A 26,491-nucleotide genomic window follows, 5' to 3' on the forward strand; every position below is an offset into this window, starting at 1 on the left:
GCAACTCACATGACTTTCCCTGAAAGAGAAGCAGTCTGTTCCAACACTTCAATTCACTGTGCAAAGTGAATGGAGTGTTGCTTCACTTTCTAAATGCTGTAGTTTCAGAGAAAATCACTTTCCTTTGAAACTGCCTTAAACTACTTACAAGCATTCACCAGCAACTCAAATGAGTTTCTCTGAAAGGGAAGCAGTCTGTTCCAACTCTTCAATTCACTGTGCGAAGTGAATGGAGTGTTGCGTCACTTTCTAAATGCTGTACTTTGAGAGAAAATCACTTTCCTTTCAAAGTACCTTAAGCTACTTACAAGCATTCACCAGCAACTCACATGAGTTTCTCTGAAAGAGACGCAGTCTGTTCCAACACTTCAATTCATTGTGCGAAGTTAATGTGTTGTTGTTTCACTTTCTAAATGCTGTACTTTCAGAGAAAATCACTTTCCTTTGAAACTGCCTTAAACTACTTACAAGCATTCACCAGCAACTCACATGCATTTCTCTGAAAGAGAAGCACTCTGTTCCAACACTTCAATTCACTATGCGAAGTGAATGGAGTGTTGCTTCACTTTCTCAATGCAGTACTTTCAGAGAAAAACCCTTTCCTTTGAAACTGCCTTAAGCTACTTGCAAGCATTCTCTAGCAACTCACATGCATTTCTCTGAAAGAGAAGCAGTCTGTTCCAACAATTCAATTCACTGTGCGAAGTGAATGGAGTGATGCTTCACTTTCTAAATGCTGTACTTTCAGAGAAAATCACTTTCCTTTGAATGTGCCTTAAGTTACTTACAAGCATTCACAAGAAACTCACATGCGTTTCTCTGAAAGAGAAGCAGTCTTTTCCAACACATCAATTCACTGTGCAAAGTGAATGGAATGTTGATTCACTTTCTAAATGCTGTACTTTCAGAGAAAATCACTTTCCTTTGAAAGTGCCTTAAGCTACTTACAGGCATTTTGTAGAAACTCAAATGCATTTCTCTGAAAGAGAAGAAGTCTGTCCCAACATTTCAATTCACTGTGCGAAGAGAATGGAGTGTTGCTTCACTTTCTAAATTCTGTACTTTCAGAGAAAATCACTTTCCTTTGAAAGTGCCTTAAGCTACTTGCAAGCATTCTCTAGCAACTCACATGCATTTCTCTGAAAGAGAAGCAGTCTGTTCAAACACTTCAATTCACTGTGCGAAGTGAATGGAGTGTTGCTTCACTTTGTAAATGCTGTACTTTCAGAGAAAATCACTTTCCTTTGAAACGGCCTTAAGCTACTTACAAGCATTCACCAGAAACTCACATGCATTTCATGAAGAAAAGCAGTCTGTTCCAACACTTCAATTCACTGTGCGAATTGAAAGGATTGTTGCTTCACTTTCTCAATGCTGTACTTTCAGAGAAAATCACTTTCCTTTGAAACTGCCTTAAGCTACTTGCAAGCATTCTCTAGCAACTCACTTGCATTTCTCTGAAAGAGAAGGAGTCTGTTCCAACATCTCAATTCACTGTGCGAAGTGAATGGAGAGTTGCTTCACTTTCTCAATGCAGTACTTTCAGAGAAAAACCCTTTCCTTTGAAACTGCCTTAAGCTACTTGCAAGCATTCTCTAGCAACTCACATGCATTTCTCTGAAAGAGAAGCAGTCTGTTCAAACACTTCAATTCACTGTGTGAATTGAATGGAGTGTTCCGTCACTTTCTAAATCCTGTACTTTCAGAGAAAATCACTTTCCTTTCAAAGTTCCTTAAGCTATAGACAAGCATTCACCAGCAACTCACTTGATTTTCTCTGAAAGAGAAGCAGTCTGTTCCAACACTTCAATTCACTGTGCGAAGTGAATGTGTTGTTGTTTCACTTTCTAAATGCTGTACTTTCAGAGAAAATCACTTTCCTTTGAAACTGCCTTAAGCTACTTGCAAGCATTCTCCAGCAACTCACATGCATTTCTCTGAAAGAGAAGGAGTCTGGTACAACATTTCAATTCACTGTGCGAAGTGAATGGAGTGTTGCTTCACTTTCTAAATGCTCTACTTTCAGAGAAAATCACTTTCTTTGAAAGTTCCTTAAGCTAATTAAAAGCATTCACCAGCAACTCACATGAGTTTCTCTGAAAGAGAAGCAGTCTGTTCCAACACTTCAATTCACTGTGCGAAGTGAATGGAGTGTTGCTTCACTTTCTAAATGCTCTACTTTCAGAGAAAATCGCTTTCCTTTTAAAGTGTCTTAATCTAATTACAAACATTCACAAGAAACTCACATGCATTTCATGAAGAAAAGCAGTCTGTTCCAACACTTCCATTCACTCTGCGAATTGAATGGATTGTAGCTTCACTTTCTCAATGCTGTACTTTCAGAGAAAATCACTTTCCTTTGAAACTGCCTTAAGCTACTTGCAAGCATTCTCTAGCAACTCACATGCATTTCTCTGAAAGAGAAGGAGTGTGTTCCAACATTTCAATTCACTGTGCGAAGTGAATGGAGTGTTGCTTCACTTTCTCAATGCAGTACTTTCAGAGAAAAACCCTTACCTTTGAAACTGCCTTAAGCTACTTGCAAGCAATCTCTAGCAACTCACATGCATTTCTCTGAAAGAGAAGCAGTCTGTTCCAACAATTCAATTCACTGTGCGAAGTGAATTGAGTGATGCTTCACTTTCTAAATGCTGTACTTTCAGAGAAATTCACTTTCCTTTGAATGTGCCTTAAGTTACTTACAAGCATTCACAAGAAACTCACATGCGTTTCTCTCAAAGAGAAGCAGTCTTTTCCAACACATCAATTCACTATGCAAAGTGAATGGAATGTTGATTCACTTTCTAAATGCTGTCCTTTCAGAGAAAATCACTTTCCTTTGAAAGTGCCTTAAGCTACTTACAAGCATTTTGTCGAAACTCAAATGCATTTCTCTGAAAGAGAAGAAGTCTGTCCCAACATTTCAATTCACTGTGCGAAGAGAATGGAGTGTTGCTTCACTTTCTAAATTCTGTACTTTCAGAGAAAATCACTTTCCTTTGAAAGTGCCTTAAGCTAATTGGAAGCATTCACAAGAAGCTCTCATGCATTTCTCTGAAAGAGAACCCATCTGTTCCAACACTTCAATTCACTGTGCTAAGTGAATGGAGTGTTGCTTCACTTTCTAAATGCTGTCCTTTCAGAGAAAATCACTTTCCTTTGAAAGTGCCATAAGCTAGTTACAAGCATTCACCAGCAACTCACATGAGTTTCTCTGAAAGAGAAGCAGTCTGTTCCAACAATTCAATTCACTGTGAGAAGTGGATGGAGTGATGCTTCACTTTCTAAATGCTGTACTTTCAGAGAAAATCACTTTCCTTTCAAAGTACCTTAAGTTACTTACAAGCATTCACCAGCAACTCACATGAGTTTCTCTGAAAGAGAAGCAGTCTGTTCCAATACTTCAATTCACTGTGCGAAGTGAATGTGTTGTTGTTTCACTTTCTAAAAGCTGTACTTTCAGAGAAAATCATTTTCCTTTGAAAGTGCCTTAAGCTACTCACATGCATTTACCAGCAACTCATATGCATTTCTCTGAAAGAGAAGCAGTCTGTTCCAACATTTCAATTCACTGTGCGAATTGAATGGAGAGTTGCTTCACTTTCTCAATGCAGTACTTTCAGAGAAAAACCCTTTCCTTTGAAACTGCCTTAAGCTACTTGCAAGCATTCTCTAGCAACTCACATGCATTTCTCTGAAAGAGAAGCAGTCTGTTCAAACACTTCAATTCACTGTGTGAATTGAATGGAGTGTTCCGTCACTTTCTAAATCCTGTACTTTCAGAGAAAATCACTTTCCTTTCAAAGTTCCTTAAGCTACAGACAAGCATTCACCAGCAACTCACTTGATTTTCTCTGAAAGAGAAGCAGTCTGTTCCAAAACTTCAATTCACTGTGCGAAGTGAATGTGTTGTTGTTTCACTTTCTAAATGCTGTACTTTCAGAGAAAATCACTTTCCTTTGAAACTGCCTTAAGCTACTTGCAAGCATTCTCCAGCAACTCACATGCATTTCTCTGAAAGAGAAGGAGTCTGTTACAACATTTCAATTCACTGTGCGAAGTGAATGGAGTGTTGCTTCACTTTCTAAATGCTCTACTTTCAGAGAAAATCACTTTCTTTGAAAGTGCCTTAAGCTAATTAAAAGCATTCACCAGCAACTCACATGAGTTTCTCTGAAAGAGAAGCAGTCTGTTCCAACACTTCAATTCACTGTGCGAAGTGAATGGAGTGTTGCTTCACTTTCTAAATGCTCTACTTTCAGAGAAAATCGCTTTCCTTTTAAAGTGTCTTAATCTAATTACAAACATTCACAAGAAACTCACATGCATTTCATGAAGAAAAGCAGTCTGTTCCAACACTTCCATTCACTCTGCGAATTGAATGGATTGTTGCTTCACTTTCTCAATGCTGGACTTTCAGAGAAAATCACTTTCCTTTGAAACTGCCTTAAGCTACTTGCAAGCATTCTCTAGCAACTCACATGCATTTCTCTGAAAGAGAAAGAGTCTGTTCCAACATTTCAATTCACTGTGCGAAGTGAATGGAGTGTTGCTTCACTTTCTCAATGCAGTACTTTCAGAGAAAAACCCTTACCTTTGAAACTGCCTTAAGCTACTTGCAAGCAATCTCTAGCAACTCACATGCATTTCTCTGAAAGTGAAGCAGTCTGTTCCAACAATTCAATTCACTGTGCGAAGTGAATGGAGTGATGCTTCACTTTCTAAATGCTGTACTTTCAGAGAAAATCACTTTCCTTTGAATGTGCCTTAAGTTACTTACAAGCATTCACAAGAAACTCACATGCGTTTCTCGAAAAGAGAAGCAGTCTTTTCCAACACATCAATTCACTATGCAAAGTGAATGGAATGTTGATTCACTTTCTAAATGCTGTCCTTTCAGAGAAAATCACTTTCCTTTGAAAGTGCCTTAAGCTACTTACAAGCATTTTGTCGAAACTCAAATGCATTTCTCTGAAAGAGAAGAAGTCTGTCCCAACATTTCAATTCACTGTGCGAAGAGAATGGAGTGTTGCTTCACTTTCTAAATTCTGTACTTTCAGAGAAAATCACTTTCCTTTGAAAGTGCCTTAAGCTAATTGGAAGCATTCACAAGAAACTCTCATGCATTTCTCTGAAAGAGAAGCCATCTGTTCCAACACTTCAATTCACTGTGCGAAGTGAATGGAGTGTTGCTTCACTTTCTAAATGCTGTCCTTTCAGAGAAAATCACTTTCCTTTGAAAGTGCCATAAGCTACTTACAAGCATTCACCAGCAACTCACATGAGTTTCTCTGAAAGAGAAGCAGTCTGTTCCAACAATTCAATTCACTGTGAGAAGTGGATGGAGTGATGCTTCACTTTCTAAATGCTGTACTTTCAGAGAAAATCACTTTCCTTTCAAAGTACCTTAAGTTACTTACAAGCATTCACCAGCAACTCACATGAGTTTCTCTGAAAGAGAAGCAGTCTGTTCCAATACTTCAATTCACTGTGCGAAGTGAATGTGTTGTTGTTTCACTTTCTAAAAGCTGTACTTTCAGAGAAAATCACTTTCCTTTGAAAGTGCCTTAAGCTACTTGCAAGCATTCTCTAGCAACTCGCATGCATTTCTCTGAAAGAGAAGCAGTCTGTTCAAACACTTCAGTTCACTGTGTGAATTCAATGGAGTGTTCCGTCACTTTCTAAATCCTGTACTTTCAGAGAAAATCACTTTCCTTTCAAAGTTCCTTAAGCTACAGACAAGCATTCACCAGCAACTCACTTGATTTTCTCTGAAAGAGAAGCAGTCTGTTCCAACACTTCAATTCACTGTGCGAAGTGAATGTGTTGTTGTTTCACTTTCTAAATGCTGTACTTTCAGAGAAAATCACTTTCCTTTGAAACTGCCTTAAGCTACTTGCAAGCATTCTCCAGCAACTCACATGCATTTCTCTGAAAGAGAAGGTGTCTGTTACAACATTTCAATTCACTGTGCGAAGTGAATGGAGTGTTGCTTCACTTTCTAAATGCTCTACTTTCAGAGAAAATCATTTTCTTTGAAAGTGCCTTAAGCTAATTAAAAGCATTCACCAGCAACTCACATGAGTTTCTCTGAAAGAGAAGCAGTCTGTTCCAACACTTCAATTCACTGTGCGAAGTGAATGGAGTGTTGCTTCACTTTCTAAATGCTCTACTTTCAGAGAAAATCGCTTTCCTTTTAAAGTTTCTTAATCTAATTCCAAACATTCACAAGAAACTCACATGCATTTCATGAAGAAAAGCAGTCTGTTCCAACACTTCCATTCACTCTGCGAATTGAATGGATTGTTGCTTCACTTTCTCAATGCTGTACTTTCAGAGAAAATCACTTTCCTTTGAAACTGCCTTAAGCTACTTGCAAGCATTCTCTAGCAACTCACATGCATTTCTCTGAAAGAGAAAGAGTCTGTTCCAACATTTCAATTCACTGTGCGAAGTGAATGGAGTGTTGCTTCACTTTCTCAATGCAGTACTTTCATAGAAAAACCCTTACCTTTGAAACTGCCTTAAGCTACTTGCAAGCAATCTCTAGCAACTCACATGCATTTCTCTGAAAGAGAAGCAGTCTGTTCCAACACTTCAATTCACTGTGCGAAGTGAATGTGTTGTTGTTTCACTTTCTAAAAGCTGTACTTTCAGAGAAAATCACTTTCCTTTGAAAGTGCCTTAAGCTACTCACATGCATTTACCAGAAACTCATATGCATTTCTCTGAAAGAGAAGCAGTCTGTTCCAACACTTCAATTCACTGTGCGAAGTGAATGGAGTGTTGCTTCACTTTCTAAATGCCGTCCTTTCAGAGAAAATCACTTTCCTTTGAAAGTTCCTTAAGATACTTGCATGCATTCACCAGCAACTCACATGCATTTCTCTGAAAGAGAAGCAGTCTGTTTCTACACTTCAATTCACTGTGCGAAGTGAATGGAGTGTTGCTTCACTTTCTAAATGCTGTACTTTCAGAGAAAATCACTTTCCTTTGAAAGTGCCTTAAGCTACTTACAGGCATTCACCAGCAACTCACATGAGTTTCTCTGAAAGAGAAACAGTCTGTTGCAACATATCAATTCACTGTGCGAAGTGATGGAGTGTTTATTCACTTTCTGAATGCTGTACTTTCAGAGAAAATCACTTTCCTTTGAAAGTGCCTTACGCTAATTACAAGCATTCACCAGCAACTCGCATGAGTTTCTCCTAAAGGGAAGCAGTCTGTTCCAACACTACAATTCATTGTCCAACGTGAATGGAGTCTTACTTCACTTTCTAAATGCTGTAGTTACAGAGAAAAACACTTTCCTTTGAAAGTGCCTTAAGCTACTTACAAGCTTTCACCAGCAACACACATGCATTTCTCTGAAAGACAAGCAGTCTGTTCCAACACTTCAATTCACCGTGCGAAGTGAATGGAGTGTTGCTTCACTTTGTAAAGGCTGTATTTTCAGAGAAAATCACTTTCCTTTGAAACTGCCTTAAGCTACTTACAAGCATTCACCAGAAACTCACATGCATTTCTCTGAAAGAGAAGCAGTCTGTTCCAACACTTCAATTCACTGTGCAAAGTGAATGGAGTTTTGCTTCACTTTCAAAATGCTGTTCTTACAGAGAAAATTACTTTCCTTTGAAAGTGCCTTAATCTACTTACAAGCATTCACCAGCAACTCACATGCAATTCTCTGAAAGAGTAGCAGCCTGTTCAAAGACTTCAATTCACTGTGCGAAGTGAATGGAGTGTTACTTCACAATCTAAATGCTGTAATTTTAGAGAAAATCACTTTCCTTTGAAAGTGCCTTAAGCTACTTACAAGCATTTTGTAGAAACTCAAATGCGTTTCTCTGAAAGAAAAGAAGTCTGTCCCAACATTTCAATTCACTGTGCGAAGAGAATGGAGTGTTGCTTCACTTTCTAAATTCTGTACTTTCAGAGAAAATCACTTTCCTTTGAAAGTGCCTTAAGCTAATTGGAAGCATTCACAAGAAACTCTCATGCATTTCTCTGAAAGAGAAGCCGTCTGTTCCAACACTTCAATTCACTGTGCGAAGTGAATGGAGTGTTGCTTCACTTTCTAAATGCTGTCCTTTCAGAGAAAATCACTTTCCTTTGAAAGTGCCATAAGCTACTTACAAGCATTCACCAGCAACTCAAATGAGTTTCTCTGAAAGCGAAGCAGTCTGTTCCAACAATTCAATTCACTGTGCGAAGTGAATGGAGTGTTGCTTCACTTTCTAAATGCTGTCCTTTCAGAGAAAATCTCTTTCGTTTGAAAGTTCCTAAAGATATTTTCATGCATTCACCAGCAACTCACATGCATTTCTCTGAAAGAGAAGCAGTCTGTTCCAACACTTCAATTCACTGTGCAAAGTGAATGGAGTGTTGCTTGACTTTCTAAATGCTGTACTTTCAGAGAAAATCACTTTCCTTTGAAACTGCCTTAAGCTACTTACAAGCATTCACCAGCAACTCACATGAGTTTCTCTGAAAGAGAAGCAGTCTGTTTCACCACTTCAATTCACTGTGTGAATTGAATGGAGTGTTGCGTCACTTTCTAAATCCTGTAGTTTCAGAGAAAATCACTTTCCTTTGAAACTGCCTTAAGCTACTTACAATCATACACCAGCAACTCACATGAGTTTCTCTGAAAGAGAAGCAGTCTGTTCCAACAATTCAATTCACTGTTCGAAGTGAATGTGTTGTTGTTTCACTTTCTAAATGCTGTACTTTGAGAGAAATTCACTCTTCTTTGAAAGTGCCTTAAGTTACTTACAAGAATTCACCAACAACTCTCATGCATTACTCTGAAAGAGAAGCAGTCTGTTCCAACACTTCAATTCAATGTGCGAAGTGAATGGAGTGTTGCTTCACTTTCTACATGCTGTTGTTACAGAGATAATCACTTTTTTTTGAAACTGCCTTTAGCTACCTACAAGCATTCAACAGCAACTCATATGTATTTCTCTGAAAGAGAAGCAGTCTGTCCCAACATTTCAATTCACTGTGCGAAGAGAATGGAGTGTTGTGTCACTTTCTAAATGCTGTACTTTCAGAGAAATCACTTTCCTTTCAAAGTACCTTAAGCTACTTACAAGCATTCACCAGCAACTCACATGAGTTTCTCTGAAAGAGAAGCAGTCTGTTCCAACACTTCAATTCATTGGGCGAAGTGAATGTGTTCTTGTTTCACTTTCTAAATGCTGTACTTTCAGAGAAAATCACTTTCCTTTGAAACTGCCTTAAGCTACTTACAAGTATTCACCAGCAACTCACATGCATTTCTCTGAAAAAAAGCAGTCTGTTCCAACACTTCAATTCACTGTGCAAAGTGAATGGATTGTTGCTACACTTTGTAAATGCTGTAGTTACAGAGATAATCACTTTCTATTGAAACTGACTTAAGGTACTTACAAGCATTCACCAGCAAATCACATGCGTTTCTCTGAAAGAGAAGCATTCTTTTCCAACACTTCAATTCACTGTGCGAAGTGAATGGAGTGTTGCTTCACCTTCTAAATGCTGTCCTTTCAGAGAAAATCACATTCCGTTGAAAGTGCCTTAAGCTACTTACAAGCATTCAACAGAAATTCATATGCGTTTCGCTGAAAGAGAAGCAGTCTGTTCCAACACTACAATTCACTATGCGAAGTGAATGGAGTGTTGCTTCACTTTCTAAATGCTGTACTTTCAGAGAAAATCACATTCTTTTGAAAGTTCCTTTAGGTACTTACAACCATTCAACAGAAATTCACATGCGTTTTTCTGAAAGAGAAGCAGTCTGTTCCAACACTTCAATTCACTGTGCGAAGTGAATGCAGTGTTACTCCACTTTCTAAATGCTCTCCTTTTAGAGAAATCACTTTCTTTTGAAACAGCCTGAAGCAACTTTCAAGCATTCCAAGAAAATCACATCTGTTTTTCTGAAAGAGAAACAGTCTGTTCCAACACTTTAATTCACTGTGCGAAGTAAATAGACTGTTCCTTCACATTCTAAATGCTGTAGTTTCAGAGAAAATCACTTTCCTTTGAAAGTGCCTTACTACTTACAAGAATTCAACAGAAACTCACATGCGTTTTTCTGAAAGAGAAGCAGTCTGTTCCAACACTTCAATTCACTGTGCAAAGTGAATGGAGTGTTGCTTCACTTTCAAAATGCTGTACTTTCAGAGAAAATCACTTTCCTTTGAAACTGCCTTAAACTACTTACAAGCATTCACCAGCAACTCACATGAGTTTCTCTGAAAGAGAAGCAGTCTGTTCCAACTCTTCAATTCACTGTGCGAAGTGGATGGAGTGTTGCGTCACTTTCTAAATGCTGTAATTTCAGAGAAAATCACTTTCCTTTGAAACTGCCTTAAGCGACTTACAGGCATTCACCAGCAACTCACATGAGTTTCTCTGAAAGAGAAGCAGTCTGTTCCAACTCTTCAATTCACTGTGCGAAGTGAATGTGTTGTTGTTTCACTTTATAAATCCTGTACTTTCAGAGAAAATCACTCTTCTTTGAAAGTGCCTTAAGCTACTTACAAGCATTCACCAACAACTCTCATGCATTACTCTGAAAGAGAAGTAGTCTGTTCCAACACTTCAGTTCACTGTGCGAAGTGAATGGAGTGTTGCTTCACTTTCTAAATGCTGTTCTTTCAGAGAAAATCACTGTCCTTTGAAACTGCCTTAAGCTACTTACAAGCATTCACCAGCAACTCACATGCATTTCTCTGAAAGAGAAGCAGTCTGTTCCAACACTTCAATTCACTGTTCGAAGTGATTGGAGTGTTGCTTCACTTTTAAAGTGCTGTACTTTCAGATAAAATCACTTTCCTTTGAAAGTGCCTTAAGGTACTTACAAGCATTCACGAGCAACTGACAATCATTTTTCTGAAAGAGAAGCAGTCTGTTCCAACACTTCTATTCACTCTGCGAAGTGAATGGAGGGTTGCTTCACTTTCTAAATGCTGTACTTTCAGAGAAAATCACTTTCCTTTGAAACTGCCTTACGCTACTTACAAGCATTCATGAGCAACTCACATGAGTTTCTCTGAAAGATTAGCAGTCTGTTCCAACACTTCAAATCACTGTGCGAAGTGAATGGAGTGTTGCTTCACTTTCTAAATGCTGTACTTTCAGAGAAAATCACTTCCCTTTGAATGTGCCTTAAGCTACTTACAAGCATTCACCAGCAACTCACATGAGTGTCTCCGAAAGAGAAGCAGTCTGTTCCAACTCTTCAATTCACTGTGCGAAGTGAATGGAGTGTTGCGTCACTTTCTAAATGCTGTACTTTCAGAGAAAATCACTTTCCTTTCAAAGTACCTTAAGCTACTTACAAGCATTCACCAGCAACTCACATGAGTTTCTCTGAAAGAGAAGCTGTCTGTTCCAACACTTCAATTCATTGTGCAAAGTGAATGTGATGTTGTTTCACTTTCTAAATGCTGTACTTTCAGAGAAAATCACTTTCCTTTGAAAGTGCCTTAAGCTACTTACAAGTATTCACCAGCAACTCACATGCATTTCTCTGAAAAAAAGCAGTCTGTTCCAACACTTCAATTCACTGTGCAAAGTGAATGGAGTGTTGCTTCACTTTCAAAGTGCTGTACTATCAGAGAAAATCAATTCCTTTTGAAACTGCCTTAAGCTACTTACAAGCATTCACCAGCAAATCGCATGCGTTTCTCTGAAAGAGAAGCAGTCTGTTCCAACACTTCAATTCACTGTGCGAAGTGAATGGAGTGTTGCTTCACTTTATAAGTGCTGTACTTTCAGAGAAAATCACTTTCTTTGAAAGTGGCTTAAGCTGCTTACAAGCATTCACCAGCAACTCACATGAGTTTCTCTGAAAGAGAAGCAGTCTGTTCCAACACTTCAATTCACTGGGCAAAGTGAATGGAGTGTTGATTCACTTTCTAAATGCTGTACTTTCAGAGAAAATCACTTTCCTTTGAAAGTGCCTTAAGCTACTAACAAGCATTCACCAGCAACTCACATGAGTTTCTCTGAAAGAGAAGCGGTCTGTTCCAACACTACAATTCACTGTGCGAAGTGAATGTGTTGTTGTTTCACTTTCTAAATGCTGTACTTTCAGAGAAAATCACTCTTCTTTGAAAGTGCCTTAAGCTACTTACAAGCATTCACCAACAACTCTCATGCATTACTCTGAAAGAGAAGCAGTCTGTTCCAACACTTCAATTCAATGTGCGAAGTGAATGGAGTGTTGATTCACTTTCTAAATGCTGTACTTTCAGAAAAAATCATTTTCCTTTGACACTGTCTTAAGCTACCTACAAGCATTCACCAGCATCTCACATGCATTTCTCTGAAAGAGAAGCAGTCTGTTCCAACACTTCAATTCACTGTGCGAAGTCAATGGAGTGTTGCTTCACTTTCGAAATACTGTAGTTACAGAAAAAATCATTTTCCTTTGAATGTGCCTTAAGTTACTTACAAGCATTCACAAGAAACTCACATGCGTTTCTCTGAAAGAGAAGCAGTCTGTTCCAACACTTCAATTCACTGTGCGAAGTCAATGGAGTGTTACTTCACTTTCTAAATACTGTAGTTACAGAAAAAATCATTTTCCTTTGAATGTGCCTTAAGTTTCTTACAAGCATTCACAAGAAACTCACATGCGTTTCTCTGAAAGAGAAGCAGTCTGTTCCAACACTTCAATTCATTGTGCGAAGTCAATGGAGTGTTACTTCACTTTCTAAATACTGTAGTTACAGAAAAAATCATTTTCCTTTGAATGTGCCTTAAGTTACTTACAAGCATTCACAAGAAACTCACATGCGTTACTCTGAAAGAGAAGCAGTCTGTCCCAACACTTCAATTCACTCTGCAAAGTGAATGGAGTGTTACTTCACTTTCTAAATGCTGTACTTTCAGAGAAAATCACTTTCCTTTGAAACTGCCTTAAGCTACTTACAAGCATTCACGAGACTCAGAATCATTTTTCTGAAAGAGAAGCAGTCTGTTCCAACACTTCAATTCACTGTGCGAAGTCAATGGAGTGTTACTTCACTTTCTAAATGCTGTAGTTACAGAGAAAATCACTTTCCTTTGAATGTGCCTTAAGTTACTTACAAGCATTCACAAGAAACTCACATGCATTTCTCTGAAGAGAAGCAGTCTTTTCCAACACATCAATTCACTGTGCAAAGTGAATGCAATGTTGATTCACTTTCTTAATGCTGTACTTTCAGAGAAAATCACTTTCCTTTGAAAGTGCCTTAAGCTACTTACAAGCATTTTGTAGAAACTCAAATGCGTTTCTATGAAAGAGAAGGAGTCTGTCCCAACATTTCAATTCACTGTGCGAAGAGAATGGAGTGTTGCTTCACTTTCTAAATTCTGTACTTTCAGAGAAAATCACTTTCCTTTGAAAGTGCCTTAAGCTAATTGGAAGCATTCACAAGAAACTCTCATGCATTTCTCTGAAAGTGAAGCCGTCTGTTCCAATACTTCAATTCACTGTGCGAAGTGAATGGAGTGTTGCTTCACTTTCTAAATGCTGTCCTTTCAGAGAAAATCACTTTCCTTTGAAAGTGCCATAAGCTACTTACAAGCATTCACCTGCAACTCACATGAGTTTCTCTGAAAGAGAAGCAGTCTGTTCCAACAATTCAATTCACTGTGCGAAGTGAATGGAGTGATGCTTCACTTTCTAAATGCTATACTTTCAGAGAAAATCACTTTCCTTTCAAAGTACCTTAAGTTACTTACAAGAATTCACCAGCAACTCACATGAGTTTCTCTGAAAGAGAAGCTGTCTGTTCCAATACTTCAATTCACTGTGCGAAGTTTATGTGTTGTTTTTTCACTTTCTAAAAGCTGTACTTTCAGAGAAAATCGCTTTCCTTTGAAAGTGCCTTAAGCTACTTACAAGTATTCACCAGCAACTCACTTGCATTTCCTTGAAAAAAAGCAGTCTGTTCCATCACTTCAATTCACTGTGCAAAGTGAATGGAGTGTTGCTTCACTTTCAAAGTGCTGTACTATCAGAGAAAATCAATTCCTTTTGAAACTGCCTTAAGCTACTTACAAGCATTCACCAGCAAATCGCATGCGTTTCTCTGAAAGAGAAGCAGTCTGTTCCAACACTTCAATTCACTGTGCGAAGTGAATGGAGTGTTGCTTCACTTTCTAAGTGCTGTACTTTCAGAGAAAATCACTTTCTTTGAAAGTGGCTTAAGCTGCTTACAAGCATTCACCAGCAACTCACTTGAGTTTCTCTGAAAGAGAAGCAGTCTGTTCCAACACTACAATTCACTGGGCAAAGTGAATGGAGTGTTGATTCACTTTCTAAATGCTGTACTTTCAGAGAAAATCACTTTCCTTTGAAAGTGCCTTAAGCTACTAACAAGCATTCACCAGCAACTCACATGAGTTTCTCTGAAAGAGAAGCAGTCTGTTCCAACACTACAATTCACTGTGCGAAGTGCATGTGTTGTTGTTTCACTTTCTAAATGCTGTACTTTCAGAGAAAATCACTCTTCTTTGAAAGTGCCTTAAGCTACTTACAAGCATTCACCAACAACTCTCATGCATTACTCTGAAAGAGAAGCAGTCTGTTCCAACACTTCAATTCAATGTGCGAATTGAATGGAGTTTTGATTCACTTTCTAAATGCTGTACTTTCAGAAAAAATCATTTTCCTTTGACACATCCTTAAGCTACCTACAAGCATTCACCAGCATCTCACATGCATTTCTCTGAAAGAGAAGCAGTCTGTTCCAACACTTCAATTCACTGTGCGAAGTCAATGGAGTGTTGCGTCACTTTCTAAATACTGTAGTTACAGAAAAAATCATTTTCCTTTGAATGTGCCTTAAGTTACTTACAAGCATTCACAAGAAACTCACATGCGTTTCTCTGAAAGAGAAGCAGTCTGTTCCAACACTTCAATTCACTGTGCGAAGTCAATGGAGTGTTACTTCACTTTCTAAATACTGTAGTTACAGAAAAAATCATTTTCCTTTGAATGTGCCTTAAGTTACTTACAAGCATTCACAAGAAACTCACATGCGTTTCTCTGAAAGAGAAGCAGTCTGTTCCAACACTTCAATTCATTGTGCGAAGTCAATGGAGTGTTACTTCACTTTCTAAATACTGTAGTTACAGAAAAAATCATTTTCCTTTGAATGTGCCTTAAGTTACTTACAAGCATTCACAAGAAACTCACATGCGTTACTCTGAAAGAGAAGCAGTCTGTCCCAACACTTCAATTCACTGTGCAAAGTGAATGGAGTGTTACTTCACTTTCTAAATGCTGTACTTTCAGAGAAAATCACTTTCCTTTGAAACTGCCTTATGATACTTAGAAGCATTCACAAGAAACTAACATGCGTTTCTCTGAAAGAGAAGCAGTCTGTTCCAACACATCAATTCACTGTGCAAAGTGAATGGAGTGTTGATTCACTTTCTAAACGCTGTACTTTCAGAGAAAATCACTTTCCTTTGAAACTGCCTTAAGCTACTTACAAGCATTCACGAGACTCAGAATCATTTTTCTGAAAGAGAAGCAGTCTGTTCCAACACTTCAATTCACTGTGCGAAGTCAATGGAGTGTTACTTCACTTTCTAAATGCTGTAGTTACAGAGAAAATCACTTTCCTTTGAATGTGCCTTAAGTTACTTTCAAGCATTCACAAGAAACTCAAATGCATTTCTCTGAAAGAGAAGCAGTCTTTTCCAACACATCAATTCACTGTGCAAAGTGAATGCAATGTTGATTCACTTTCTTAATGCTGTACTTTCAGAGAAAATCACTTTCCTTTGAAAGTGCCTTAAGCTACTTACAAGCATTTTGTAGAAACTCAAATGCGTTTCTATGAAAGAGAAGGAGTCTGTCCCAACATTTCAATTCACTGTGCGAAGAGAATGGAGTGTTGCTTCACTTTCTAAATTCTGTACTTTCAGAGAAAATCACTTTCCTTTGAAAGTGCCTTAAGCTAATTGGAAGCATTCACAAGAAACTCTCATGCATTTCTCTGAAAGTGAAGCCGTCTGTTCCAATACTTCAATTCACTGTGCGAAATGAATGGAGTGTTGCTTCACTTTCTAAATGCTGTCCTTTCAGAGAAAATCACTTTCCTTTGAAAGTGCCATAAGCTACTTACAAGCATTCACCTGCAACTCACATGAGTTTCTCTGAAAGAGAAGCAGTCTTTCCAACAATTCAATTCACTGTGCGAAGTGAATGGAGTGATGCTTCACTTTCTAAATGCTATACTTTCAGAGAAAATCACTTTCCTTTCAAAGTACCTTAAGTTACTTACAAGAATTCACCAGGAACTCACATGAGTTTCTCTGAAAGAGAAGCTGTCTGTTCCAATACTTCAATTCACTGTGCGAAGTTTATGTGTTGTTTTTTCACTTTCTAAAAGCTGTACTTTCAGAGAAAATCACTTTCCTTTGAAAGTGCCTTAAGCTACTTACAAGTATTCACCAGCAACTCACTTGCATTTCCTTGAAAAAAAGCAGTCTGTTCCATCACTTCAATTCACTGTGCAAAGTGAATGGAGTGTTGCTTCACTTTCAAAGTGCTGTACTATCAGAGAAAATCAATTCCTTTTGAAACTGCCTTAAGCTACTTACAAGCATTCACCAGCAAATCGCATGCGTTTCTCTGAAAGAGAAGCAGTCTGTTCCAACACTTCAATTCACTGTGCGAAGTGAATGGATGTGTTGCTTCACTTTCTAAGTGCTGTATTTTCAGAGAAAATCACTTTCTTTGAAAGTGGCTTAAGCTGCTTACAAGCATTCACCAGCAACTCACTTGAGTTTCTCTGAAAGAGAAGCAGTCTGTTCCAACACTTCAATTCACTGGGCAAAGTGAATGGAGTGTTGATTCACTTTCTAAATGCTGTACTTTCAGAGAAAATCACTTTCCTTTGAAAGTGCCTTAAGCTACTAACAAGCATTCACCAGCAACTCACATGAGTTTCTCTGAAAGAGAAGCAGTCTGTTCCAACACTACAATTCACTGTGCGAAGTGCATGTGTTGTTGTTTCACTTTCTAAATGCTGTACTTTCAGAGAAAATCACTCTTCTTTGAAAGTGCCTTAAGCTACTTACAAGCATTCACCAACAACTCTCATGCATTACTCTGAAAGAGAAGCAGTCTGTTCCAACACTTCAATTCAATGTGCGAAGTGAATGGAGTTTTGATTCACTTTCTAAATGCTGTACTTTCAGAAAAAATCATTTTCCTTTGACACTGCCTTAAGCTACCTACAAGCATTCACCAGCATCTCACATGCATTTCTCTGAAAGAGAAGCAGTCTGTTCCAACACTTCAATTCACTGTGCGAAGTCAATGGAGTGTTGCGTCACTTTCTAAATACTGTAGTTACAGAAAAAATCATTTTCCTTTGAATGTGCCTTAAGTTACTTACAAGCATTCACAAGAAACTCACATGCGTTTCTCTGAAAGAGAAGCAGTCTGTTCCAACACTTCAATTCACTGTGCGAAGTCAATGGAGTGTTACTTCACTTTCTAAATACTGTAGTTACAGAAAAAATCATTTTGCTTTGAATGTGCCTTAAGTTACTTACAAGCATTCACAAGAAACTCACATGCGTTTCTCTGAAAGAGAAGCAGTCTGTTCCAACACTTCAATTCATTGTGCGAAGTCAATGGAATGTTACTTCACTTTCTAAATACTGTAGTTACAGAAAAAATCATTTTCCTTTGAATGTGCCTTAGGTTACTTACAAGCATTCACAAGAAACTCACATGCGTTTCTCTGAAAGAGAAGCAGTCTGTCCCAACACTTCAATTCACTGTGCAAAGTGAATGGAATGTTACTTCACTTTCTAAATGCTGTACATTCAGAGAAAATCACTTTCCTTTGAAACTGCCTTATGATACTTAGAAGCATTCACAAGAAACTAACATGCGTTTCTCTGAAAGAGAAGCAGTCTGTTCCAACACATCAATTCACTGTGTGAAGTGAATGGAATGTTGATTCACATTCTAAACGCTGTACTTTCAGAGAAAATCACTTTCCTTTGAAACTGCCTTAAGCTACTTACAAGCATTCACGAGACTCAGAATCATTTTTCTGAAAGAGAAGCAATCTGTTCCAACACTTCAATTCACTGTGCGAAGTCAATGGAGTGTTACTTCACTTTCTAAATGCTGTAGTTACAGAGAAAATCACTTTCCTTTGAATGTGCCTTAAGTTACTTACAAGCATTCACAAGAAACTCACATGCGTTTCTCTGAAAGAGAAGCAGTCTTTTCCAACACCTCAGTTCACTGTGCAAAGTGAATGCAATGTTGATTCACTTTCTTAATGCTGTACTTTCAGAGAAAATCACTTTCCTTTGAAAGTGCCTTAAGCTACTTACAAGCATTTTGTAGAAACTCAAATGCGTTTCTATGAAAGAGAAGGAGTCTGCCCCAACATTTCAATTCACTGTGCGAAGAGAATGGAGTGTTGCTTCACTTTCTAAATTCTGTACTTTCAGAGAAAATCACTTTCCTTTGAAAGTGCCTTAAGCTGATTGGAAGCATTCACAAGAAACTCTCATGCATTTCTCTGAAAGAGAAGCCGTCTGTTCCAATACTTCAATTCACTGTGCGAAGTGAATGGAGTGTTGCTTCACTTTCTAAATGCTGTCCTTTCAGAGAAAATCACTTTCCTTTGAAAGTGCCATAAGCTACTTACAAGCATTCACCTGCAACTCACATGAGTTTCTCTGATAGAGAAGCAGTCTGTTCCAACAATTCAATTCACTGTGCGAAGTGAATGGAGTGTTGCTTCACTTTCTAAATGCTGTTCTTTCAGAGAAAATCACTTTCCTTTGCAAGTGCATTAATCTACATACAAGCATTCACCAGCAACTCACATGAGTTTCTCTGAAAGAAAAGCAGTCTGTTGCAAGATTTCAATTCACTGTGCGATGTGAATGGAGTGTTTATTTACTTTCTAAATGCTGTACTTTCAGAGAAAATCACTTTCCTTTGAAAGTGCCTTACGCTAATTACAAGCATTCACCAGCAACTCACATGGGTTTCTCCTAAAGGGAAGCAGTCTGTTCCAACACCACAATTCGTTGTCCAAAGTGACTGGAGTCTTACTTCACTTTCTAAATGCTGTAGTTACAGAGAAAAACACTTTCCTTTGAAAGTGCCTTAAGCTACTTACAAGCATTCACCAGGAACTCAAATGAGTGTCTCTGAAAGAAAAGCAGTCTGTTCCAACACTTCAACTCACTGTGCGAAGTGAATGGAGTGTTGCTTCACTTTGTAAAGGCTGTACTTTCAGAGAAAATCACTTTCGTTTGAAACTGCCTTAAGCTACTTACAAGCATTCACCAGAAACTCACATGCATTTCTCTGAAAGAGAAGCAGTCTGTTCCAACACTTCAATTCACTGTGCGAAGTGAATGGAGTTTTCCTTCACTTTCAAAATGCTGTAATTACAGAGAAAATTACTTTCCTTTGAAAGTGCCTTAATCTACTTACAAGCATTCACCAGCAACTCACATGCAATTCACTGGAAGAGTAGCAGCCTGTTCAAACACTTCAATTCACTGTGCGAAGTGAATGGAGTGTTGCTTCACTCTCTAAATGCTGTACTTTTAGAGAAAATCACTTTCCTTTGAAAGTGCCTTAAGCTACTTATAAGCATTTTGTAGAAATTCAAATGCGTTTCTCTGAAAGAGAAGAAGTCTGTTCCAACATTTCAATTCACTGTTCGAAGAGAATGGAGTGTTGCTTCACTTTCTAAATTCTGTACTTTCAGAGAAAATCACTTTCCTTTGAAAGTGCCTTAAGCTAATTGGAAGCATTCTCAAGAAACTCTCATGCATTTCTCTGAAAGAGAAGCCGTCTGTTCCAACACTTCAATTCACTGTGCGAAGTGAATGGAGTGTTGCTTCACTTTCTAAATGCTGTCCTTTCAGAGAAAATCACTTTCCTTTGAAAGTGCCATAGGCTACTTACAAGCATTCACCAGCAACTCACATGAGTTTCTCTGAAAGAAAAGCAGTCTGTTCCAACACTTCAGTTCACTGTGCGAAGTGAATGAAGTGTTGCTTCACTTTCTAAATGATGTCCTTTCAGAGAAAATCACTTTCCTTTGAAAGTGCCTTAAGCTACTTACAAGCATTCAGAAGAAACTCACATGCATTTCTCTGAAAAAGAAGCAGTCTGTTCCAACACTACAATTCACTGTGCGAAGTGAATGGAGTGTTGCTTCACTTTCTAAATACCGTCCTTTCAGAGAAAATCACTTTCCTTTGAAAGTGCCTTAAGCTATTTACAAGCATTCACAAGAAACTCACATGCATTTCTCTGAAAGAGAAGCAGTCTGTTCCAACACTTCAATTTAGTGTGCGAAGTGAATGGAGTGTTGCTTCTCTTTCTAAATGCTGTCCTTTTAGAGAATGTCAGTCTCTTTTGAAACTGCCTGAAGCGACTTACAAGCATTCACAAGAAACTAACATCTGTTTCTTTGAAAGAGAAAGTCTGTTCCAAGACTTCAAATCACTGTGCAAAGTGAATGGAGTGTTCCTTCACATTCTAAATGGAGTAGTTTCAGAGAAAATCAATTTCCTTTGAAAGTGCCTTAAGCTACTTACAAGCGTTCACAGGAAACTCAAATGTGTTTCTCTGAAAGAGAAGCTGTCTGTTCCAACACTTCAATTCACTGTGCGAAGTGAATGGAGTGTTGCTTCACTTTCTAAATGCTGTACTTTCAGAGAAAATCACATTCCTTTGACAGTGCCTTAAGCTACTTACAAGCATTCACAAGAAACTCACATGCATTTCTCTGAAAAAGAAGCAGTCTGTTCCAACACTTCAATTCACTGTGCGAAGTGAATGGAGTGTTGCTCCACTTTCAAAATGCTCTCCTTTTAGAGAAATCACTTTCTTTTGAAACAGCCTGAAGCAACTTTCAAGCATTCACAAGAAAATCACATCTGTTTTTCTGAAAGAGAAACAGTCTTTTCCAACACTTCAATTCACCGTGCGAAGTGAATAGAGTGTTCCTTCACATTCTAAATGCTGTAGTTTCAGAGAAAATAACTTTCCTTTGAAAGTGCCTTAAGCTACTTACAAGCATTTACCAGCAACTCACATGAGTTTCTCTGAAAGAAAAGCAGTCTCTTCCATCTCTTCAATTCACTGTGCGAAGTGGATGGAGTGTTGCGTCACTTTCTTAATGCTGTACTTTCAGAGAAAATCACTTTCCTTTGAAAGTGCCTTAAGCTACTTACAAGCATTTTGTAGAAACTCAAATGCGTTTCTCTGAAAGAGAAGGAGTCTGTCCCAACATTACAATTCACTGTGCGAAGAGAATGGAGTGTTGCTTCACTTTCTAAATTCTGTACTTTCAGAGAAAATCACTTTCCTTTGAAAGTGCCTTAAGCTAATTGGAAGCATTCACAAGAAACTCTCATGCATTTCTCTGAAAGAGAAGCCGTCTGTTCCAATACTTCAATTCACTGTGCGAAGTGAATGGAGTGTTGCTTCACTTTCTAAATGCTGTCCTTTCAGAGAAAATCACTTTCCTTTGAAAGTGCCATAAGCTACTTACAAGCATTCACCTGCAACTCACATGAGTTTCTCTGAAAGAGAAGCAGTCTGTTCCAACAATTCAATTCACTGTGGAAGTGAATGGAGTGATGCTTCACTTTCTAAATGCTATACTTTCAAAGAAAATCACTTTCCTTTCAAAGTACCTTAAGTTACTTACAAGCATTCACCAGCAACTCACATGAGTTTCTCTGAAAGAGAAGCAGTCTGTTCCAATACTTCAATTCACTGTGCGAAGTTTATGTGTTGTTGTTTCACTTTCTAAAAGCTGTACTTTCAGAGAAAATCACTTTCCTTTGAAAGTACCTTAAGCTACTCACATGCATTTACCAGCAACTCACATGCATTTCTCTGAAAGAGAAGCAGTCTGTTCCAACACTTCAATTCACTGTGCGAAGTGAATGGAGTGTTGCTTCACTTTCTAAATGCTGTACTTTCAGAGAAAATCACTTTCCTTTGCAAGTGCATTAAGCTACAAACAAGCATTCACCAGCAACTCGCATGAGTTTCTCTGAAAGAGAAGCAGTCTGTAGCAACATTTCAATTCACTGTGCGATGTGAATGGAGTGTTTATTCACTTTCTAAATGCTGTACTTTCAGAGAAAATCACTTTCCTTTGAAAGTGCCTTACGCTAATTACAAGCATTCACCAGCAACTCACATGAGTTTCTCCTAAAGGGAAGCAGTCTGTTCCAACACTACAATTCGTTGTCCAAAGTGAATGGAGTCTTACTTCACTTTCTAAATGCTGTAGTTACAGAGAAAAACACTTTCTTTGAAAGTGCCTTAAGCTACTTACATGCTTTCACCAGCAACACACATGCATTTCTCTGAAAGACAAGCAGTCTGTTCCAACACTTCAACTCACTGTGCGAAGTGAATGGAGTGTTGCTTCACTTTGTAAAGGCTGTACTTTCAGAGAAAATCACTTTCGTTTGAAACTGCCTTAAGCTACTTACAAGCATTCACCAGAAACTCACATGCAGTTCTCTGAAAGAGAAGCAGTCTGTTCCAACACTTCAATTCACTGTGCGAAGTGAATGGAGTTTTCCTTCACTTTCAAAATGCTGTAATTACAGAGAAAATTACTTTCCTTTGAAAGTGCCTTAATCTACTTACAAGCATTCACCAGCAACTCACATGCAATTCACTGAAAGAGTAGCAGCCTGTTCAAACACTTCAATTCACTGTGCGAAGTGACTGGAGTGTTACTTCACTTTCTAAATGCTGTACTTTTAGAGAAAATCACTTTCCTTTGAAAGTGCCTTTAGCTACTTATAAGCATTTTGTAGAAATTCAAATGTGATTCTCTGAAAGAGAAGAAGTCTGTCCCAACATTTCAATTCACTGTTGGAAGAGAATGGAGTGTTGCTTCACTTTCTAAATTCTGTAATTTCAGAGAAAATCACTTTCCTTTGAAAGTACCTTAAGCTAATTGGAAGCATTCTCAAGAAACTCTCATGCATTTCTCTGAAAGAGAAGCCGTCTGTTCCAACACTTCAATTCACTGTGCGAAGTGAATGGAGTGTTGCTTCACTTTCTAAATGCTGTCCTTTCAGAGAAAATCACTTTCCTTTGAAAGTGCCATAAGCTACTTACAAGCATTCACCAGCAACTCACATGAGTTTCTCTGAAAGAGAAGCAGTCTGTTCCAACACTTCAGTTCACTGTGCGAAGTGAATGAAGTGTTGCTTCACTTTCTAAATGCTGTCCTTTCAGAGAAAATCACTTTCCTTTGAAAGTGCCTTAAGCTACTTACAAGCATTCACAAGAAACTCACAAGCATTTTTCTGAAAGAGAAGCTGTTTGTTCCAACACTTCAATTCACTGTGCGAAGTGAATGGAGTGTTGCTTCACTTTCTAAATGCTGTACTTTCAGAGAAAATCACATTCCTTTGAAAGTGCCTTAAGCTACTTACAAGCATTCACAAGAAACTCACATGCATTTCTCTGAAAAAGAAGCAGTCTGTTCCAACACTTCAATTCACTGTGCGAAGTGAATGGAGTGTTGCTCCACTTTCTAAATGCTCTCCTTTTAGAGAAATCACTTTCTTTTGAAACAGCCTGAAGCAACTTTCAAGCATTCACAAGAAAATCACATCTGTTTTTCTGAAAGAGAAACAGTCTGTTCCAACACTTCAATTCACCGTGCGAAGTGAATAGAGTGTTCCTTCACATTCTAAATGCTGTAGTTTCAGAGAAAATCACTTTCCTTTGAAAGTGCCTTAAGCTACTTACAAGAATTCAACAGAAATTCACATGCGTTTTTCTGAAAGAGAAGCAGTCTGTTCCAACACTTCAATTCACTGTGCAAAGTGAATGGAGTGTTGCTTCACTTTCAAAATGCTGTACTTTCAGAGAAAATCACTTTCCTTTGAAACTGCCTTAAACTACTTACAAGCATTCAACAGCAACTCTCATGAGTTTCTCTGAAAGAAAAGCAGTCTGTTCCATCTCTTCAATTCACTGTGCGAAGAGGATGGAGTGTTGCGTCACTTTCTAAATGCTGTAATTTCAGAGAAAATCATTTTCCTTTGAATGTGCCTTAAGTTACTTACAAGCATTCACAAGAAACTCACATGCGTTTCTCTGAAAGAGAAGCAGTCTGTTCCAACACTTCAATTCACTGTGAAAAGTGAATGGAGTGTTACTTCACTTTCTAAATGCTGTACTTTCAGAGAAAATCACTTTCCTTTGAAACTGCCTTAAGATACTTACAAGCATTCACAAGAAACTAACATGCGTTTCTCTGAAAGAGAAGCAGTCTGTTCCAACACTTCAATTCACTGTGTAAAGTGAATGGACTGTTGATTCACTTTCTAAATGCTGTACTTTCAGAGAAAATCACTTTCCTTTGAAACTGCCTTAAGCTACTTACAAGCATTCACCAGGAACTCACATGAGTTTCTCTGAAAGAGAAGCAGTCTGTTCCAACACTTCAATTCACTGTGCGAAGTGACTAGAGTGTTACTTCACTTTCTAAATGCTGTACTTTCAGAGAAAATCACTTTCCTTTGATACTGCCTTAAGCTACTTACAAGCGTTCACAAGAAACTCACATGCGTTTCTCTGAAAGAGAAGCAGTCTGTTCCAACACTTCAATTCCTGTGCGAAGTGAATGTGTTGTTGTTTCACTTTCTAAATGCTGTACTTTCAGTGAAAATCACTCTTCTTTGAAAGTGCCGTAAGCTACTTACAAGCATTCACCAACAACTCTCATGCATTACTCTGAAAGAGAAGCAGTCTGTTCCAACACTTCAGTTCAATGTGCGAAGTGAATCGAGTGTTGATTCACTTTCTAAATGCTGTACTTTCAGAAAAAATCACTTTCCTTTGACACAGCATTAAGCTACCTACAAGCATTCACCAGCATCTCACATGCATTTCTCTGAAAGAGAAGCAGTCTGTTCCAACACTTCAATTCACTGTGCGAAGTCAATGCAGTGTTACTTCACTTTCTAAATACTGTAGTTACATAGAAAATCATTTTCCTTTGAATGTGCCTTAAGTTACTCACAAGCATTCACAAGAAACTCACATGCGTTTCTCTGAAAGAGAAGCAGTCTGTTCCAACACATCAATTCACTGTGCGAAGTGAATGGAGTGTTGCTTCACTTTCTACATGCTGTACTTTCAGAGAAAATATCTTTCTTTGATAGCGCCTTAATCTACTTACAAGCATTCACCAGCAACTCACATGAGTTTCTCTGAAAGAGAGGCAGTCTGTTCCAACACTTCAATTCACTGTGCGAAATGACTGGAGTGTTACTTCACTTTCTAAATGCTGTACTTTCAGAGAAAATCACTTTCCTTTGACACTGCCTTAAGCTACTTGCAAGCATTCACAAGAAACTCTCATGTGTTTCTCTGAAAGAGAAGCAGTCTGTTCCAACACTTCAATTCACTGTGCGAAGTGAATGGAGTATTGCTTCAATTTCTCAATGCTGTACTTTCTGAGAAAATCACTTTCCTTTGAAAGTGCCTTAATCTACTTGCAAGCATTCACGAGCAACTCACATGAGATTCTCTGAAAGAGAAGCAGTCTGTTCCAACACTTCAATTCACTGTGCAAAGTGAATGGAGTTTTGCTTCACTTTCTACATGCTGTACTTTCAGAGAAAATAACTTTCCTTTCATAGCGCCTTAAGCTACTTACAAGCATTCACCAGCAACTCACATGAGTTTCTCTGAAAGAGAGGCAGTCTGTTCCAACAATTCAATTCACTGTGTGAAGTGAATGGAGTGTTGCTTCACTTTCTAAATGCGCTTCTTTTAGAGAAAATCACTCACTTTTGAAACTACCTGAAGTGACTTACAAGCATTCACAAGAAACTCACATCTGTTTCTCTGAAAGTATAGCAGTCTGTTCCAACACTTCAATTCAATGTGCAAAGTGAATGGAGTGTTCCTTCACATTTTAAATGCTGTCCTTTCAGAGAAAATCACTTTCCTTTGAACGTGCCTTAAACTACTTACAAGCATTCACAAAAAACTCACATCCGTTTCTCTGAAAGAGAAGCAGTCTGTTCCAACACTTCAATTCACTGTTCGAAGAGAATGGAGTGTTCCTTCACTTTCTAAATGCTGTACCTTCAGAAAAAATCACTTTCCTTTGACACTGCCTTAAGCTACCTACAAGCATTCACCAGCATCTCACATGACTTTCTCTGAAAGAGAAGCAGTCTGTTCCAACACTTCAATTCACTGTGCAAAGTGAATGGAGTGTTACTTCACTTTCTAAATGCTGTACTTTCAGAGAAAATCACTTTCCTTTGAAACTGCCTTAAGATACTTACAAGCATTCACAAGAAACTAACATGCGTTTCTCTGAAAGAGAAGCAGTCTGTTCCAACACATCAATTCACTGTGTAAAGTGAATGGACTGTTGATTCACTTTCTAAATGCTGTACTTTCAGAGAAAATCACTTTCCTTTGAAA

The 26,491-nt window shown here is 38.3% G+C and overlaps 1 protein-coding gene across 1 annotated transcript in view; it reads right to left on the reverse strand.

Moving 5' to 3' along the window:
• Positions 1–26,491, reverse strand: part of LOC148117067 (uncharacterized) — a 477,886-nt gene that overhangs the window by 146,449 nt on the left and 304,946 nt on the right. The window lies entirely within an intron of this gene.

Source organism: Myodes glareolus, unplaced genomic scaffold, assembly GCF_982192425.1.
Source record: "Myodes glareolus unplaced genomic scaffold, mMyoGla1.1 HAP1_SCAFFOLD_83, whole genome shotgun sequence".
NCBI classification, from domain to species: domain Eukaryota; kingdom Metazoa; phylum Chordata; class Mammalia; order Rodentia; family Cricetidae; genus Myodes; species Myodes glareolus.